Source organism: Cavia porcellus, unplaced genomic scaffold, assembly GCF_034190915.1.
Source record: "Cavia porcellus strain 051 isolate PalLab524CR breed Dunkin Hartley unplaced genomic scaffold, mCavPor4.1 scaffold_33, whole genome shotgun sequence".
NCBI lineage: Eukaryota > Metazoa > Chordata > Mammalia > Rodentia > Caviidae > Cavia > Cavia porcellus.
In genome coordinates, this window is record NW_026947516.1 from 39,261,532 (window position 1) to 39,281,747 (window position 20,216).

Genomic DNA, 20,216 nt, shown 5'->3' on the forward strand with positions numbered 1-20,216 from the left:
CATTCCATAAGTGGTTTTAAAACCAGTGAAACCCTTTGGACTTAGTGTTTGTATTTAATTGGTTGATTGGTTTTGCAAATTGTTTGTTTTACTATTTTTAACTTTGTGAGTCAGGGAAGCCCTCACTCATAGTGATTTCGACCTCTCCAAAAGCTCTGAAGTTATTAATGTAACAGCTATTACATGCTATAAGTTTCTCCTATTAAAACTTGAAAGACTAACAGACTCTGCTACTTTTCATCTAAATTCAGTGTTGGGCTAAGTTCAGGGTTGGACCTTTTACAAGTCCTTTGAAATGTGTCCTCCTCTAGTCACTGGTCGTGCTGGAATTTACTTTCTTGTGAAGACAGGATTTGAGCACATTGCCACAAGTACAGTTTGCCACTACTCTGGACACCTGGTTAAATATCGAGTTCCCTAAATGGTGTGTGTTTTACTTTGATCTCTGCTGACACTTTGCTCATCCAGTTAGAACCACAGGACTCCAGGCCATAGCGTTCCAGGCCTAAACAAGAAAATTTCCATTCCGTTTTGGGAGTTCATTTGTCTCTCATATTTACTTTTTCCACAAATGTGTGCTTCAGGAGAGGCCCTGTCCAAATGTGGAGAGGCCCATTTTCATTCACTCACTTTCAGACTTTCTAAGATTTTCAGTTACTAGAGATTTGCCCAGACTTGCCATTGTCAAGGGACAGTGCACTTCACTTGAAATTGTGCAGTATTACTTCATGTGTCTCCGTGGAAATTCCACCAATGGGAAACTCTCGCTGTAGTCATCTCCAAGTGTTGCTGCGTAAGAAAATATAACTAACAAAGGATGTGGTTTCAAGCAGAATGAGGAAAGGAGGGATTATCTTTATTTCAGTGCAGGTTGACCTTTCAAAGAAACAGTAATTCCTATCAAATAGGAGGTAAAATCTTTTGTAAAGAGACATGGACATGACACACTCAACTTTATGTCACTTTTTTTAAAACGCCAAGGGCATTTGAGAAATTCTTGGCTGCTGAATTGTCCCTTTTTGCAAATTTCTCTTAGGTAAGACACTCCAGCTTCTTCAAACCATGGTACAGTTCCTTCCATGTAAAAAACCAAAGCAAAAAACAAAATAAATTAAAACAAAACCCATCAAATTACATTTGAGAACACACAATTGCTCAGCAGGCCCACTATTCAAGAAGCTAGAGGTACAGAATCCTCAGCCTTCAGCCCATGGCCTGAAGTTTTGTCTCTATCATGGCCCCTCAATTCCCTGGCATGTCCACATTAACTCATGAATCTTTACTCATTTCCTCTTCAAATGCACAGGATCCAATATATTTGAACCCTGTTCACCTGGGCTGTAATCATCCAAGGACACACCAGAGGAAGGGCAGCCACTCCCCTGCCTGGGGCCTTGGAGCTTATCACAATAGAAATGGACACCTGAACAAGGGGAACCAAAACAAAGAGAGGCATATTCCTAAAGCCTGAAGCACAGAAGCTACCTATAGACCAGTAGTGGGATTTCACAAATTATGTAAGAATCTCTGTGCACATGCTTGGCATGGTCCCTCATGCCTATAATCCCAGCAATCTGGGGGCTGAGGTGGATGGATCCTTGGGAGTTCCAGTCCATCTTGGGCTACAAATTTATCTCAAGTCCTCTTTCAACAACTACATAAGATGCTGTTTCCAAAAAGAGGACAACATTAAACTAGACACACTTGGTCTAGGTCCCTGGGTTCACTACATGAGTTGTGGAGTCTAAATATTCCATGCCATGAGAAAATACCTGGGATTTCTAGTGAAAGGGGCATTTGCATCCCTTTTCTAAGGGTTTCCCTTTCACCATGTTACAGTTGAATTCTGGGAAAACCTGCTGGTGATAACGTTTTGAGCTAGTACCTCATGTTTAGTGTTCAGGGTTATGCTGGAATGGCTGCAGACCTCCTTGAAATAGCGATTGCAGACAAGTGAACCCCGAGCAAGCTGGATAGTTGAAGCAGGCACTCCCAATATTCATGCATTGCAAGGATTCACTTTCATTTTGGGTCTCATCTTCTGGTTGCTGGCTTTTAGTGCTAACTGATACTACCATGGTGGCAGTAATCCAGCAGAGACTGCATGTATGGTTTGCAGGTTTGCTTCCCAAGCCACCAGAAATTTGGCAGAACCCAAATCATTGTGGCATTTTCTTTCCTCCCTTGAAACATTTGGCTTTCTAAGTTTGATAACTGAATAGACTGGGCTAGTCACCTTTGGACCCCATATACCACAAACAGAGCTAAAGACAGAGCCAATTACTTCCCTCCACTTGTCAAAATATGTCAAATTTGCTTGATCACCACAAGTTCAAAGAAAATTCTGAGGCAACTTAGAGAGGTGAAGCAAATACTGCATGATTGGAATGGCTGTGTTTGTATGAGGTGGAAAGCTGCAGAGTTGGGCTGAAACTGTTCACAGAAATCCACAGGCTTGTGGTTGCCAGGCAACCACACTGGGCTGAGATTGGCTGAACATCCCTGTGAGGTGGATTTTAGGCTCTAGGTTTGAAAATTTAAAAGACTGGGATAGTCAAGTTTGGAACCCATAGACCTCAGACATACCAAAAGGTTTTCCAATTACTTCCCTCCACTTCTCAAAATATGTCAAATTTTCTTGATCACTACAACTGTAAAAAAAAATTCTGAGGCAACATAGAGAGGCTAATCAAATACTGCATGATTGGAATGGCTGTGGTTGTATGAGGTGGAAAGCTGCAGAGTTGGGCTGAAACAGTTCACAGAAATCCACAAGCTTGTGGTTGCCAGGCAACCACAATGGGCTGTGATTGGCTGAGCACCATTGTGAGCTGGACTTTAGGCTCTAGGATACAAGTGTGCAGTAGGAGACCTGAGTCACAATGCTGGGCGTTGCCATGGAGACCTCAGTGGCACAGAGGACCTTGTAGGGCAAGATTTAAATAGGATGAATATTCTTGGCCTGGTATGCCACAATATTCTCTCCGAAGGCTTCACTGCTCAGAATTTGTGGATGGAAATGCTTGCCAATCTACACATTGATGTACTTTCAATGGGATATTAAATATGCCAGGGCCTGGCAGATGACCTCTGCCATGTCCTATCCTTGAGCATACGCTTTTCCCTTGTCATGTCAGTCATTTGGCTGAGTCCTGTTCCCTAAGCTATTCAGTCAAGACTTGCTTGCATCATTCACCTGCAGTATAAGAGCTTTCTGTGAAATTTCTCAGCAGAAATCCTCTGCAAGCACATAGCTTTGGATATGAGAGACAGTGGTGGAAGTTGAATTTCAAGGGCAGATATTTGAAAACAATGAAACAAGCCCCGAATAAGATCTTTACATGTTTCCCAGATGAATATGTTTGGAAATATGGGGGAAGATGGAGATCAAGGCTGGGAAGAGTGCACACCCATTTCAAGGTACAAAAACCAGGGAAAAACATGGGCAAGCAAGAGAACTGGTTAATCTGATGTAAAAATCTTTGATGATGAAAGGAAAATTATATTCTCATGATGATATAATCAGGCTGTAAAAGTGAAGTTCTCATGTGGGTTGTCCTATGTGTGGCCTTCTGCATTGGGCAGTGGATGCAGGACAGGAGATCTTCAAATAAATCTGGTGGAACACAAAATACTGAAAGAAAAATTCAGCCTGAATCCTCTGTATTCCTTCCCTTTGAGAACATATATGGATAATGTATGAAGTTTCAAAAGAGAAAATGTCTATTGGGTCATGGTTTCAACAATGAAATTGTCACTTCACATAACATTTTGAATTTTGCTTTCACCATTGCTCATGTACCAGGCCTGAGTAAAGCAGAATGCAGAGTAAGCCTCATCAATAGTTGTGCATTCCATAAGTGGTTTTAAAACCAGTGAAACCCTTTGGACTTAGTGTTTGTATTTAATTGGTTGATTGGTTTTGCAAATTGTTTGTTTTACTATTTTTAACTTTGTGAGTCAGGGAAGCCCTCACTCATAGTGATTTCGACCTCTCCAAAAGCTCTGAAGTTATTCATGTAACAGCTATTACATGCTATAAGTTTCTCCTATTAAAACTTGAAAGACTAACAGACTCTGCTACTTTTCATCTAAATTCAGTGTTGTGCTAAGTTCAGGGTTGGACTTTTTACAAGTCCTTTGAAATGTGTCCTCCTCTAGTCACTGGTCGTGCTGGAATTTACTTTCTTGTCAAGACAGGATTTGAGCACATTGACACAAGTACAGTTTGCCACTACTCTGGACACTGTGTGTTTTACTTTGATCTCTGCTGACACTTTGCTCATTCAGTTAGAACCACAGGACTCCAGGCCATAGCGTTCCAGGCCTAAACAAGAAAATTTCCATTCCGTTTTGGGAGTTCATTTGTCTCTCATATTTACTTTTTCCACAAATGTGTGCTTCAGGAGAGGCCCTGTCCAAATGTGGAGAGGCCCATTTTCATTCACTCACTTTCAGACTTTCTAAGATTTTCAGTTACTAGAGATTTGCCCAGACTTGCCATTGTCAAGGGACAGTGCACTTCACTTGAAATTGTGCAGTATTACTTCATGTGTCTCCGTGGAAATTCCACCAATGGGAAACTCTCGCTGTAGTCATCTCCAAGTGTTGCTGCGTAAGAAAATATAACTAACAAAGGATGTGGTTTCAAGCAGAATGAGGAAAGGAGGGATTATCTTTATTTCAGTGCAGGTTGACCTTTCAAAGAAACAGTAATTCCTATCAAATAGGAGGTAAAATCTTTTGTAAAGAGACATGGACATGACACACTCAACTTTATGTCACTTTTTTTAAAACGCCAAGGGCATTTGAGAAATTCTTGGCTGCTGAATTGTCCCTTTTTGCAAATTTCTCTTAGGTAAGACACTCCAGCTTCTTCAAACCATGGTACAGTTCCTTCCATGTAAAAAACCAAAGCAAAAAACAAAATAAATTAAAACAAAACCCATCAAATTACATTTGAGAACACACAATTGCTCAGCAGGCCCACTATTCAAGAAGCTAGAGGTACAGAATCCTCAGCCTTCAGCCCATGGCCTGAAGTTTTGTCTCTATCATGGCCCCTCAATTCCCTGGCATGTCCACATTAACTCATGAATCTTTACTCATTTCCTCTTCAAATGCACAGGATCCAATATATTTGAACCCTGTTCACCTGGGCTGTAATCATCCAAGGACACACCAGAGGAAGGGCAGCCACTCCCCTGCCTGGGGCCTTGGAGCTTATCACAATAGAAATGGACACCTGAACAAGGGGAACCAAAACAAAGAGAGGCATATTCCTAAAGCCTGAAGCACAGAAGCTACCTATAGACCAGTAGTGGGATTTCACAAATTATGTAAGAATCTCTGTGCACATGCTTGGCATGGTCCCTCATGCCTATAATCCCAGCAATCTGGGGGCTGAGGTGGATGGATCCTTGGGAGTTCCAGTCCATCTTGGGCTACAAATTTATCTCAAGTCCTCTTTCAACAACTACATAAGATGCTGTTTCCAAAAAGAGGACAACATTAAACTAGACACACTTGGTCTAGGTCCCTGGGTTCACTACATGAGTTGTGGAGTCTAAATATTCCATGCCATGAGAAAATACCTGGGATTTCTAGTGAAAGGGGCATTTGCATCCCTTTTCTAAGGGTTTCCCTTTCACCATGTTACAGTTGAATTCTGGGAAAACCTGCTGGTGATAACGTTTTGAGCTAGTACCTCATGTTTAGTGTTCAGGGTTATGCTGGAATGGCTGCAGACCTCCTTGAAATAGCGATTGCAGACAAGTGAACCCCGAGCAAGCTGGATAGTTGAAGCAGGCACTCCCAATATTCATGCATTGCAAGGATTCACTTTCATTTTGGGTCTCATCTTCTGGTTGCTGGCTTTTAGTGCTAACTGATACTACCATGGTGGCAGTAATCCAGCAGAGACTGCATGTATGGTTTGCAGGTTTGCTTCCCAAGCCACCAGAAATTTGGCAGAACCCAAATCATTGTGGCATTTTCTTTCCTCCCTTGAAACATTTGGCTTTCTAAGTTTGATAACTGAATAGACTGGGCTAGTCACCTTTGGACCCCATATACCACAAACAGAGCTAAAGACAGAGCCAATTACTTCCCTCCACTTGTCAAAATATGTCAAATTTGCTTGATCACCACAAGTTCAAAGAAAATTCTGAGGCAACTTAGAGAGGTGAAGCAAATACTGCATGATTGGAATGGCTGTGTTTGTATGAGGTGGAAAGCTGCAGAGTTGGGCTGAAACTGTTCACAGAAATCCACAGGCTTGTGGTTGCCAGGCAACCACACTGGGCTGAGATTGGCTGAACATCCCTGTGAGGTGGATTTTAGGCTCTAGGTTTGAAAATTTAAAAGACTGGGATAGTCAAGTTTGGAACCCATAGACCTCAGACATACCAAAAGGTTTTCCAATTACTTCCCTCCACTTCTCAAAATATGTCAAATTTTCTTGATCACTACAACTGTAAAAAAAAATTCTGAGGCAACATAGAGAGGCTAATCAAATACTGCATGATTGGAATGGCTGTGGTTGTATGAGGTGGAAAGCTGCAGAGTTGGGCTGAAACAGTTCACAGAAATCCACAAGCTTGTGGTTGCCAGGCAACCACAATGGGCTGTGATTGGCTGAGCACCATTGTGAGCTGGACTTTAGGCTCTAGGATACAAGTGTGCAGTAGGAGACCTGAGTCACAATGCTGGGCGTTGCCATGGAGACCTCAGTGGCACAGAGGACCTTGTAGGGCAAGATTTAAATAGGATGAATATTCTTGGCCTGGTATGCCACAATATTCTCTCCGAAGGCTTCACTGCTCAGAATTTGTGGATGGAAATGCTTGCCAATCTACACATTGATGTACTTTCAATGGGATATTAAATATGCCAGGACCTGGCAGATTACCTCTGCCATGTCCTATCCTTGAGCATACGCATTTCCCTTGTCATGTCAGTCATTTGGCTGAGTCCTGTTCCCTAAGCTATTCAGTCAAGACTTGCTGGCATCATTCACCTGCAGTATAAGAGCTTTCTGTGAAATTTCTCAGCAGAAATCCTCTGCAAGCACATAGCTTTGGATATGAGAGACAGTGGTGGAAGTTGAATTTCAAGGGCAGATATTTGAAAACAATGAAACAAGCCCCGAATAAGATCTTTACATGTTTCCCAGATGAATATGTTTGGAAATATGGGGGAAGATGGAGATCAAGGCTGGGAAGAGTGCACACCCATTTCAAGGTACAAAAACCAGGGAAAAACATGGGCAAGCAAGAGAACTGGTTAATCTGATGTAAAAATCTTTGATGATGAAAGGAAAATTATATTCTCATGATGATATAATCAGGCTGTAAAAGTGAAGTTCTCATGTGGGTTGTCCTATGTGTGGCCTTCTGCATTGGGCAGTGGATGCAGGACAGGAGATCTTCAAATAAATCTGGTGGAACACAAAATACTGAAAGAAAAATTCAGCCTGAATCCTCTGTATTCCTTCCCTTTGAGAACATATATGGATAATGTATGAAGTTTCAAAAGAGAAAATGTCTATTGGGTCATGGTTTCAACAATGAAATTGTCACTTCACATAACATTTTGAATTTTGCTTTCACCATTGCTCATGTACCAGGCCTGAGTAAAGCAGAATGCAGAGTAAGCCTCATCAATAGTTGTGCATTCCATAAGTGGTTTTAAAACCAGTGAAACCCTTTGGACTTAGTGTTTGTATTTAATTGGTTGATTGGTTTTGCAAATTGTTTGTTTTACTATTTTTAACTTTGTGAGTCAGGGAAGCCCTCACTCATAGTGATTTCGACCTCTCCAAAAGCTCTGAAGTTATTCATGTAACAGCTATTACATGCTATAAGTTTCTCCTATTAAAACTTGAAAGACTAACAGACTCTGCTACTTTTCATCTAAATTCAGTGTTGTGCTAAGTTCAGGGTTGGACTTTTTACAAGTCCTTTGAAATGTGTCCTCCTCTAGTCACTGGTCGTGCTGGAATTTACTTTCTTGTGAAGACAGGATTTGAGCACATTGACACAAGTACAGTTTGCCACTACTCTGGACACCTGGTTAAATATCGAGTTCCCTAAATGGTGTGTGTTTTACTTTGATCTCTGCTGACACTTTGCTCATCCAGTTAGAACCACAGGACTCGAGGCCATAGCGTTCCAGGCCTAAACAAGAAAATTTCCATTCCGTTTTGGGAGTTCATTTGTCTCTCATATTTACTTTTTCCACAAATGTGTGCTTCAGGAGAGGCCCTGTCCAAATGTGGAGAGGCCCATTTTCATTCACTCACTTTCAGACTTTCTAAGATTTTCAGTTACTAGAGATTTGCCCAGACTTGCCATTGTCAAGGGACAGTGCACTTCACTTGAAATTGTGCAGTATTACTTCATGTGTCTCCGTGGAAATTCCACCAAAGGGAAACTCTCGCTGTAGTCATCTCCAAGTGTTGCTGCGTAAGAAAATATAACTAACAAAGGATGTGGTTTCAAGCAGAATGAGGAAAGGAGGGATTATCTTTATTTCAGTGCAGGTTGACCTTTCAAAGAAACAGTAATTCCTATCAAATAGGAGGTAAAATCTTTTGTAAAGAGACATGGACATGACACACTCAACTTTATGTCACTTTTTTTAAAACGCCAAGGGCATTTGAGAAATTCTTGGCTGCTGAATTGTCCCTTTTTGCAAATTTCTCTTAGGTAAGACACTCCAGCTTCTTCAAACCATGGTACAGTTCCTTCCATGTAAAAAACCAAAGCAAAAAACAAAATAAATTAAAACAAAACCCATCAAATTACATTTGAGAACACACAATTGCTCAGCAGGCCCACTATTCAAGAAGCTAGAGGTACAGAATCCTCAGCCTTCAGCCCATGGCCTGAAGTTTTGTCTCTATCATGGCCCCTCAATTCCCTGGCATGTCCACATTAACTCATGAATCTTTACTCATTTCCTCTTCAAATGCACAGGATCCAATATATTTGAACCCTGTTCACCTGGGCTGTAATCATCCAAGGACACACCAGAGGAAGGGCAGCCACTCCCCTGCCTGGGGCCTTGGAGCTTATCACAATAGAAATGGACACCTGAACAAGGGGAACCAAAACAAAGAGAGGCATATTCCTAAAGCCTGAAGCACAGAAGCTACCTATAGACCAGTAGTGGGATTTCACAAATTATGTAAGAATCTCTGTGCACATGCTTGGCATGGTCCCTCATGCCTATAATCCCAGCAATCTGGGGGCTGAGGTGGATGGATCCTTGGGAGTTCCAGTCCATCTTGGGCTACAAATTTATCTCAAGTCCTCTTTCAACAACTACATAAGATGCTGTTTCCAAAAAGAGGACAACATTAAACTAGACACACTTGGTCTAGGTCCCTGGGTTCACTACATGAGTTGTGGAGTCTAAATATTCCATGCCATGAGAAAATACCTGGGATTTCTAGTGAAAGGGGCATTTGCATCCCTTTTCTAAGGGTTTCCCTTTCACCATGTTACAGTTGAATTCTGGGAAAACCTGCTGGTGATAACGTTTTGAGCTAGTACCTCATGTTTAGTGTTCAGGGTTATGCTGGAATGGCTGCAGACCTCCTTGAAATAGCGATTGCAGACAAGTGAACCCCGAGCAAGCTGGATAGTTGAAGCAGGCACTCCAAATATTCATGCATTGCAAGGATTCACTTTCATTTTGGGTCTCATCTTCTGGTTGCTGGCTTTTAGTGCTAACTGATACTACCATGGTGGCAGTAATCCAGCAGAGACTGCATGTATGGTTTGCAGGTTTGCTTCCCAAGCCACCAGAAATTTGGCAGAACCCAAATCATTGTGGCATTTTCTTTCCTCCCTTGAAACATTTGGCTTTCTAAGTTTGATAACTGAATAGACTGGGCTAGTCACCTTTGGACCCCATATACCACAAACAGAGCTAAAGACAGAGCCAATTACTTCCCTCCACTTGTCAAAATATGTCAAATTTGCTTGATCACCACAAGTTCAAAGAAAATTCTGAGGCAACTTAGAGAGGTGAAGCAAATACTGCATGATTGGAATGGCTGTGGTTGTATGAGGTGGAAAGCTGCAGAGTTGGGCTGAAACTGTTCACAGAAATCCACAGGCTTGTGGTTGCCAGGCAACCACACTGGGCTGAGATTGGCTGAACATCCCTGTGAGGTGGATTTTAGGCTCTAGGTTTGAAAATTTAAAAGACTGGGATAGTCAAGTTTGGAACCCATAGACCTCAGACATACCAAAAGGTTTTCCAATTACTTCCCTCCACTTCTCAAAATATGTCAAATTTTCTTGATCACTACAACTGTAAAAAAAAATTCTGAGGCAACATAGAGAGGCTAATCAAATACTGCATGATTGGAATGGCTGTGGTTGTATGAGGTGGAAAGCTGCAGAGTTGGGCTGAAACAGTTCACAGAAATCCACAAGCTTGTGGTTGCCAGGCAACCACAATGGGCTGTGATTGGCTGAGCACCATTGTGAGCTGGACTTTAGGCTCTAGGATACAAGTGTGCAGTAGGAGACCTGAGTCACAATGCTGGGCGTTGCCATGGAGACCTCAGTGGCACAGAGGACCTTGTAGGGCAAGATTTAAATAGGATGAATATTCTTGGCCTGGTATGCCACAATATTCTCTCCGAAGGCTTCACTGCTCAGAATTTGTGGATGGAAATGCTTGCCAATCTACACATTGATGTACTTTCAATGGGATATTAAATATGCCAGGGCCTGGCAGATGACCTCTGCCATGTCCTATCCTTGAGCATACGCTTTTCCCTTGTCATGTCAGTCATTTGGCTGAGTCCTGTTCCCTAAGCTATTCAGTCAAGACTTGCTGGCATCATTCACCTGCAGTATAAGAGCTTTCTGTGAAATTTCTCAGCAGAAATCCTCTGCAAGCACATAGCTTTGGATATGAGAGACAGTGGTGGAAGTTGAATTTCAAGGGCAGATATTTGAAAACAATGAAACAAGCCCCGAATAAGATCTTTACATGTTTCCCAGATGAATATGTTTGGAAATATGGGGGAAGATGGAGATCAAGGCTGGGAAGAGTGCACACCCATTTCAAGGTACAAAAACCAGGGAAAAACATGGGCAAGCAAGAGAACTGGTTAATCTGATGTAAAAATCTTTGATGATGAAAGGAAAATTATATTCTCATGATGATATAATCAGGCTGTAGAAGCGAAGTTCTCATGTGGGTTGTCCTATGTGTGGCCTTCTGCATTGGGCAGTGGATGCAGGACAGGAGATCTTCAAATAAATCTGGTGGAACACAAAATACTGAAAGAAAAATTCAGCCTGAATCCTGTGTATTCCTTCCCTTTGAGAACATATATGGATAATGTATGAAGTTTCAAAAGAGAAAATGTCTATTGGGTCATGGTTTCAACAATGAAATTGTCACTTCACATAACATTTTGAATTTTGCTTTCACCATTGCTCATGTACCAGGCCTGAGTAAAGCAGAATGCAGAGTAAGCTTCATCAATAGTTGTGCATTCCATAAGTGGTTTTAAAACCAGTGAAACCCTTTGGACTTAGTGTTTGTATTTAATTGGTTGATTGGTTTTGCAAATTGTTTGTTTTACTATTTTTAACTTTGTGAGTCAGGGAAGCCCTCACTCATAGTGATTTCGACCTCTCCAAAAGCTCTGAAGTTATTCATGTAACAGCTATTACATGCTATAAGTTTCTCCTATTAAAACTTGAAAGACTAACAGACTCTGCTACTTTTCATCTAAATTCAGTGTTGTGCTAAGTTCAGGGTTGGACTTTTTACAAGTCCTTTGAAATGTGTCCTCCTCTAGTCACTGGTTGTGCTGGAATTTACTTTCTTGTGAAGACAGGATTTGAGCACATTGTCACAAGTACAGTTTGCCAATACTCTGGACACCTGGTTAAATATCGAGTTCCCTAAATGGTGTGTGTTTTACTTTGATCTCTGCTGACACTTTGCTCATCCAGTTAGAACCACAGGGCTCCAGGCCATAGCGTTCCAGGCCTAAACAAGAAAATTTCCATTCCGTTTTGGGAGTTCATTGGTCTCTCATAATTACTTTTTCCACAAATGTGTGCTTCAGGAGAGGCCCTGTCCAAACGTGGAGAGGCCCATTTTCATTCACTCACTTTCAGACTTTCTAAGATTTTCAGTTACTAGAGATTTGCCCAGACTTGCCATTGTCAAGGGACAGTGCACTTCACTTGAAATTGTGCAGTATTACTTCATGTGTCTCCGTGGAAATTCCACCAATGGGAAACTCTCGCTGTAGTCATCTCCAAGTGTTGCTGCGTAAGAAAATATAACTAACAAAGGATGTGGTTTCAAGCAGAATGAGGAAAGGAGGGATTATCTTTATTTCAGTGCAGGTTGACCTTTCAAAGAAACAGTAATTCCTATCAAATAGGAGGTAAAATCTTTTGTAAAGAGACATGGACATGACACACTCAACTTTATGTCACTTTTTTTAAAACGCCAAGGGCATTTGAGAAATTGTTGGCTGCTGAATTGTCCCTTTTTGCAAATTTCTCTTAGGTAAGACACTCCAGCTTCTTCAAACCATGGTACAGTTCCTTCCATGTAAAAAACCAAAGCAAAAAACAAAATAAATTAAAACAAAACCCATCAAATTACATTTGAGAACACACAATTGCTCAGCAGGCCCACTATTCAAGAAGCTAGAGGTACAGAATCCTCAGCCTTCAGCCCATGGCCTGAAGTTTTGTCTCTATCATGGCCCCTCAATTCCCTGGCATGTCCACATTAACTCATGAATCTTTACTCATTTCCTCTTCAAGTGCACAGGATCCAATATATTTGAACCCTGTTCACCTGGGCTGTAATCATCCAAGGACACACCAGAGGAAGGGCAGCCACTCCCTTGCCTGGGGCCTTGGAGCTTATCACAATAGAAATGGACACCTGAACAAGGGGAGCCAAAACAAAGAGAGGCATATTCCTAAAGCCTGAAGCACAGAAGCTACCTATAGACCAGTAGTGGGATTTCACAAATTATGTAAGAATCTCTGTGCACATGCTTGGCATGGTCCCTCATGCCTATAATCCCAGCAATCTGGGGGCTGAGGTGGATGGATCCTTGGGAGTTCCAGTCCATCTTAGGCTACAAATTTATCTCAAGTCCTCTTTCAACAACTACATAAGATGCTGTTTCCAAAAAGAGGACAACATTAAACTAGACACACTTGGTCTAGGTCCCTGGGTTCACTACATGAGTTGTGGAGTCTAAATATTCCATGCCATGAGAAAATACCTGGGATTTCTGGTGAAAGGGGCATTTGCATCCCTTTTCTAAGGGTTTCCCTTTCACCATGTTACAGTTGAATTCTGGGAAAACCTGCTGGTGATAAGGTATTGAGCTAGTACCTCATGTTTAGTGTTCAGGGTTATGCTGGAATGGCTGCAGACCTCCTTGAAATAGCGATTGCAGACAAGTGAACCCCGAGGAAGCTGGATAGTTGAAGCAGGCACTCCAAATATTCATGCACTGCAAGGATTCACTTTCATTTTGGGTCTCATCTTCTGGTTGCTGGCTTTTAGTGCTAACTGATACTACCATGGTGGCAGTAATCCAGCAGAGACTGCATGTATGGTTTGCAGGTTTGCTTCCCAAGCCACCAGAAATTTGGCAGAACCCAAATCATTGTGGCATTTTCTTTCCTCCCTTGAAACATTTGGCTTTCTAAGTTTGATAACTGAATAGACTGGGCTAGTCACCTTTGGACCCCATATACCACAAACAGAGCTAAAGACAGAGCCAATTACTTCCCTCCACTTGTCAAAATATGTCAAATTTGCTTGATCACCACAAGTTCAAAGAAAATTCTGAGGCAACTTAGAGAGGTGAAGCAAATACTGCATGATTGGAATGGCTGTGGTTGTATGAGGTGGAAAGCTGCAGAGTTGGGCTGAAACTGTTCACAGAAATCCACAGGCTTGTGGTTGCCAGGCAACCACACTGGGCTGAGATTGGCTGAACATCCCTGTGAGGTGGATTTTAGGCTCTAGGTTTGAAAATTTAAAAGACTGGGATAGTCAAGTTTGGAACCCATAGACCTCAGACATACCAAAAGGTTTTCCAATTACTTCCCTCCACTTCTCAAAATATGTCAAATTTTCTTGATCACTACAACTGTAAAAAAAATTCTGAGGCAACATAGAGAGGCTAATCAAATACTGCATGATTGGAATGGCTGTGGTTGTATGAGGTGGAAAGCTGCAGAGTTGGGCTGAAACAGTTCACAGAAATCCACAAGCTTGTGGTTGCCAGGCAACCACAATGGGCTGTGATTGGCTGAGCACCATTGTGAGCTGGACTTTAGGCTCTAGGATACAAGTGTGCAGTAGGAGACCTGAGTCACAATGCTGGGCGTTGCCATGGAGACCTCAGTGGCACAGAGGACCTTGTAGGGCAAGATTTAAATAGGATGAATATTCTTGGCCTGGTATGCCACAATATTCTCTCCGAAGGCTTCACTGCTCAGAATTTGTGGATGGAAATGCTTGCCAATCTACACATTGATGTACTTTCAATGGGATATTAAATATGCCAGGGCCTGGCAGATGACCTCTGCCATGTCCTATCCTTGAGCATACGCTTTTCCCTTGTCATGTCAGTCATTTGGCTGAGTCCTGTTCCCTAAGCTATTCAGTCAAGACTTGCTGGCATCATTCACCTGCAGTATAAGAGCTTTCTGTGAAATTTCTCAGCAGAAATCCTCTGCAAGCACATAGCTTTGGATATGAGAGACAGTGGTAGAAGTTGAATTTCAAGGGCAGATATTTGAATACAATGAAACAAGCCCCGAATAAGATCTTTACATGTTTCCCAGATGAATATGTTTGGAAATATGGGGGAAGATGGAGATCAAGGCTGGGAAGAGTGCACACCCATTTCAAGGTACAAAAACCAGGGAAAAACATGGGCAAGCAAGAGAGCTGGTTAATCTGATGTAAAAATCTTTGATGATGAAAGGAAAATTATATTCTCATGATGATATAATCAGGCTGTAGACGTGAAGTTTTCATGTGGGTTGTCCTATGTGTGCCCTTCTGCATTGGGCAGTGGATGCAAGACAGGAGATCTTCAAATAAATCTGGTGGAACACAAAATACTGAAAAAAATAATGCAGCCTAAATCCTGTGTATTCCTTCCCTTTGAGAACATATATGGATAATGTACGAAGTTTCAAAAGAGAAAATGTCTATTGGGTCATGGTTTCAACAATGAAATGGTCACTTCACATAACATTTTGAATTTTGCTTTCACCGTTGCTCATGTACCAGGCCTGAGTAAAGCAGAATGCAGAGTAAGCCTCATCAATAGTTGTGCATTCCATAAGTGGTTTTAAAACCAGTGAAACCCTTTGGACTTAGTGTTTGTATTTAATTGGTTGATTGGTTTTGCAAATTGTTTGTTTTACTATTTTTAACTTTGTGAGTCAGGGAAGCCCTCACTCATAGTGATTTCGACCTCTCCAAAAGCTCTGAAGTTATTCATGTAACAGCTATTACATGCTATAAGTTTCTCCTATTAAAACTTGAAAGACTAACAGACTCTGCTACTTTTCATCTAAATTCAGTGTTGTGCTAAGTTCAGGGTTGGACTTTTTACAAGTCCTTTGAAATGTGTCCTCCTCTAGTCACTGGTCGTGCTGGAATTTACTTTCTTGTGAAGACAGGATTTGAGCACATTGACACAAGTACAGTTTGCCACTACTCTGGACACCTGGTTAAATATCGAGTTCCCTAAATGGTGTGTGTTTTACTTTGATCTCTGCTGACACTTTGCTCATCCAGTTAGAACCACAGGACTCCAGGCCATAGAGTTCCAGGCCTAAACAAGAAAATTTCCATTCCGTTTTGGGAGTTCATTTGTCTCTCATATTTACTTTTTCCACAAATGTGTGCTTCAGGAGAGGCCCTGTCCAAATGTGGAGAGGCCCATTTTCATTCACTCACTTTCAGACTTTCTAAGATTTTCAGTTACTAGAGATTTGCCCAGACTTGCCATTGTCAAGGGACAGTGCACTTCACTTGAAATTGTGCAGTATTACTTCATGTGTCTCCGTGGAAATTCCACCAATGGGAAACTCTCGCTGTAGTCATCTCCAAGTGTTGCTGCGTAAGAAAATATAACTAACAAAGGATGTGGTTTCAAGCAGAATGAGGAAAGGGGGGATTATCTTTATTTCAGTGCAGGTTGACCTTTCAAAGAAACAGTAATTCCTATCAAATAGAAGGTAAAATCTTTTGTAAAGAGACATGGACATGACACACTCAACTTTATGTCACTTTTTTTAAAACGCCAAGGGCATTTGAGAAATTCTTGGCTGCTGAATTGTCCCTTTTTGCAAATTTCTCTTAGGTAAGACACTCCAGCTTCTTCAAACCATGGTACAGTTCCTTCCATGTAAAAAACCAAAGCAAAAAACAAAATAAATTAAAACAAAACCCATCAAATTACATTTGAGAACACACAATTGCTCAGCAGGCCCACTATTCAAGAAGCTAGAGGTACAGAATCCTCAGCCTTCAGCCCATGGCCTGAAGTTTTGTCTCTATCATGGCCCCTCAATTCCCTGGCATGTCCACATTAACTCATGAATCTTTACTCATTTCCTCTTCAAATGCACAGGATCCAATATATTTGAACCCTGTTCACCTGGGCTGTAATCATCCAAGGACACACCAGATGAAGGGCAGCCACTCCCTTTCCTGGGGCCTTGGAGCTTATCACAATAGAAATGGACACCTGAACAAGGGGAGCCAAAACAAAGAGAGGCATATTCCTAAAGCCTGAAGCACAGAAGCTACCTATAGACCAGTAGTGGGATTTCACAAATTATGTAAGAATCTCTGTGCACATGCTTGGCATGGTCCCTCATGCCTATAATCCCAGCAATCTGGGGGCTGAGGTGGATGGATCCTTGGGAGTTCCAGTCCATCTTAGGCTACAAATTTATCTCAAGTCCTCTTTCAACAACTACATAAGATGCTGTTTCCAAAAAGAGGACAACATTAAACTAGACACACTTGGTCTAGGTCCCTGGGTTCACTACATGAGTTGTGGAGTCTAAATATTCCATGCCATGAGAAAATACCTGGGATTTCTAGTGAAAGGGGCATTTGCATCCCTTTTCTAAGGGTTTCCCTTTCACCATGTTACAGTTGAATTCTGGGAAAACCTGCTGGTGATAAGGTATTGAGCTAGTACCTCATGTTTAGTGTTCAGGGTTATGCTGGAATGGCTGCAGACCTCCTTGAAATAGCGATTGCAGACAAGTGAACCCCGAGGAAGCTGGATAGTTGAAGCAGGCACTCCAAATATTCATGCACTGCAAGGATTCACTTTCATTTTGGGTCTCATCTTCTGGTTGCTGGCTTTTAGTGCTAACTGATACTACCATGGTGGCAGTAATCCAGCAGAGACTGCATGTATGGTTTGCAGGTTTGCTTCCCAAGCCACCAGAAATTTGGCAGAACCCAAATCATTGTGGCATTTTCTTTCCTCCCTTGAAACATTTGGCTTTCTAAGTTTGATAACTGAATAGACTGGGCTAGTCACCTTTGGACCCCATATACCACAAACAGAGCTAAAGACAGAGCCAATTACTTCCCTCCACTTGTCAAAATATGTCAAATTTGCTTGATCACCACAAGTTCAAAGAAAATTCTGAGGCAACTTAGAGAGGTGAAGCAAATACTGCATGATTGGAATGGCTGTGGTTGTATGAGGTGGAAAGCTGCAGAGTTGGGCTGAAACTGTTCACAGAAATCCACAGGCTTGTGGTTGCCAGGCAACCACACTGGGCTGAGATTGGCTGAACATCCCTGTGAGGTGGATTTTAGGCTCTAGGTTTGAAAATTTAAAAGACTGGGATAGTCAAGTTTGGAACCCATAGACCTCAGACATACCAAAAGGTTTTCCAATTACTTCCCTCCACTTCTCAAAATATGTCAAATTTTCTTGATCACTACAACTGTAAAAAAAATTCTGAGGCAACATAGAGAGGCTAATCAAATACTGCATGATTGGAATGGCTGTGGTTGTATGAGGTGGAAAGCTGCAGAGTTGGGCTGAAACAGTTCACAGAAATCCACAAGCTTGTGGTTGCCAGGCAACCACAATGGGCTGTGATTGGCTGAGCACCATTGTGAGCTGGACTTTAGGCTCTAGGATACAAGTGTGCAGTAGGAGACCTGAGTCACAATGCTGGGCGTTGCCATGGAGACCTCAGTGGCACAGAGGACCTTGTAGGGCAAGATTTAAATAGGATGAATATTCTTGGCCTGGTATGCCACAATATTCTCTCCGAAGGCTTCACTGCTCAGAATTTGTGGATGGAAATGCTTGCCAATCTACACATTGATGTACTTTCAATGGGATATTAAATATGCCAGGGCCTGGCAGATGACCTCTGCCATGTCCTATCCTTGAGCATACGCTTTTCCCTTGTCATGTCAGTCATTTGGCTGAGTCCTGTTCCCTAAGCTATTCAGTCAAGACTTGCTGGCATCATTCACCTGCAGTATAAGAGCTTTCTGTGAAAATTCTCAGCAGAAATCCTCTGCAAGCACATAGCTTTGGATATGAGAGACAGTGGTGGAAGTTGAATTTCAAGGGCAGATATTTGAAAACAATGAAACAAGCCCCGAATAAGATCTTTACATGTTTCCCAGATGAATATGTTTGGAAATATGGGGGAAGATGGAGATCAAGCCTGGGAAGAGTGCACACCCATTTCAAGGTACAAAAACCAGGGAAAAACATGGGCAAGCAAGAGAGCTGGTTAATCTGATGTAAAAATCTTTGATGATGAAAGGAAAATTATATTCTCATGATGATATAATCAGGCTGTAGACGTGAAGTTTTCATGTGGGTTGTCCTATGTGTGCCCTTCTGCATTGGGCAGTGGATGCAAGACAGGAGATCTTCAAATAAATCTGGTGGAACACAAAATACTGAAAAAAATAATGCAGCCTAAATCCTGTGTATTCCTTCCCTTTGAGAACATATATGGATAATGTATGAAGTTTCAAAAGAGAAAATGTCTATTGGGTCATGGTTTCAACAATGAAATGGTCACTTCACATAACATTTTGAATTTTGCTTTCACAGTTGCTCATGTACCAGGCCTGAGTAAAGCAGAATGCAGAGTAAGCCTCATCAATAGTTGTGCATTTCATAAGTGGTTTTAAAACCAGTGAAACCCTTTGGACTTAGTGTTTGTATTTAATTGGTTGATTGGTTTTGCAAATTGTTTGTTTTACTATTTTTAACTTTGTGAGTCAGGGAAGCCCTCACTCATAGTGATTTCGACCTCTCCAAAAGCTCTGAAGTTATTCATGTAACAGCTATTACATGCTATAAGTTTCTCCTATTAAAACTTGAAAGACTAACAGACTCTGCTACTTTTCATCTAAATTCAGTGTTGTGCTAAGTTCAGGGTTGGACTTTTTACAAGTCCTTTGAAATGTGTCCTCCTCTAGTCACTGGTCGTGCTGGAATTTACTTTCTTGTGAAGACAGGATTTGAGCACATTGACACAAGTACAGTTTGCCACTACTCTGGACACCTGGTTAAATATCGAGTTCCCTAAATGGTGTGTGTTTTACTTTGATCTCTGCTGACACTTTGCTCATCCAGTTAGAACCACAGGACTCCAGGCCATAGCGTTCCAGGCCTAAACAAGAAAATTTCCATTCCGTTTTGGGAGTTCATTTTTCTCTCATATTTACTTTTTCCACAAATGTGTGCTTCAGGAGAGGCCCTGTCCAAATGTGGAGAGGCCTATTTTCATTCACTCACTTTCAGACTTTCTAAGATTTTCAGTTACTAGAGATTTGCCCAGACTTGCCATTGTCAAGGGACAGTGCACTTCACTTGAAATTGTGCAGTATTACTTCATGTGTCTCCGTGGAAATTCCACCAATAGGAAACTCTCGCTGTAGTCATCTCCAAGTGTTGCTGCGTAAGAAAATATAACTAACAAAGGATGTGGTTTCAAGCAGAATGAGGAAAGGAGGGATTATCTTTATTTCAGTGCAGGTTGACCTTTCAAAGAAACAGTAATTCCTATCAAATAGGAGGTAAAATCTTTTGTAAAGAGACATGGACATGACACACTCAACTTTATGTCACTTTTTTTAAAACGCCAAGGGCATTTGAGAAA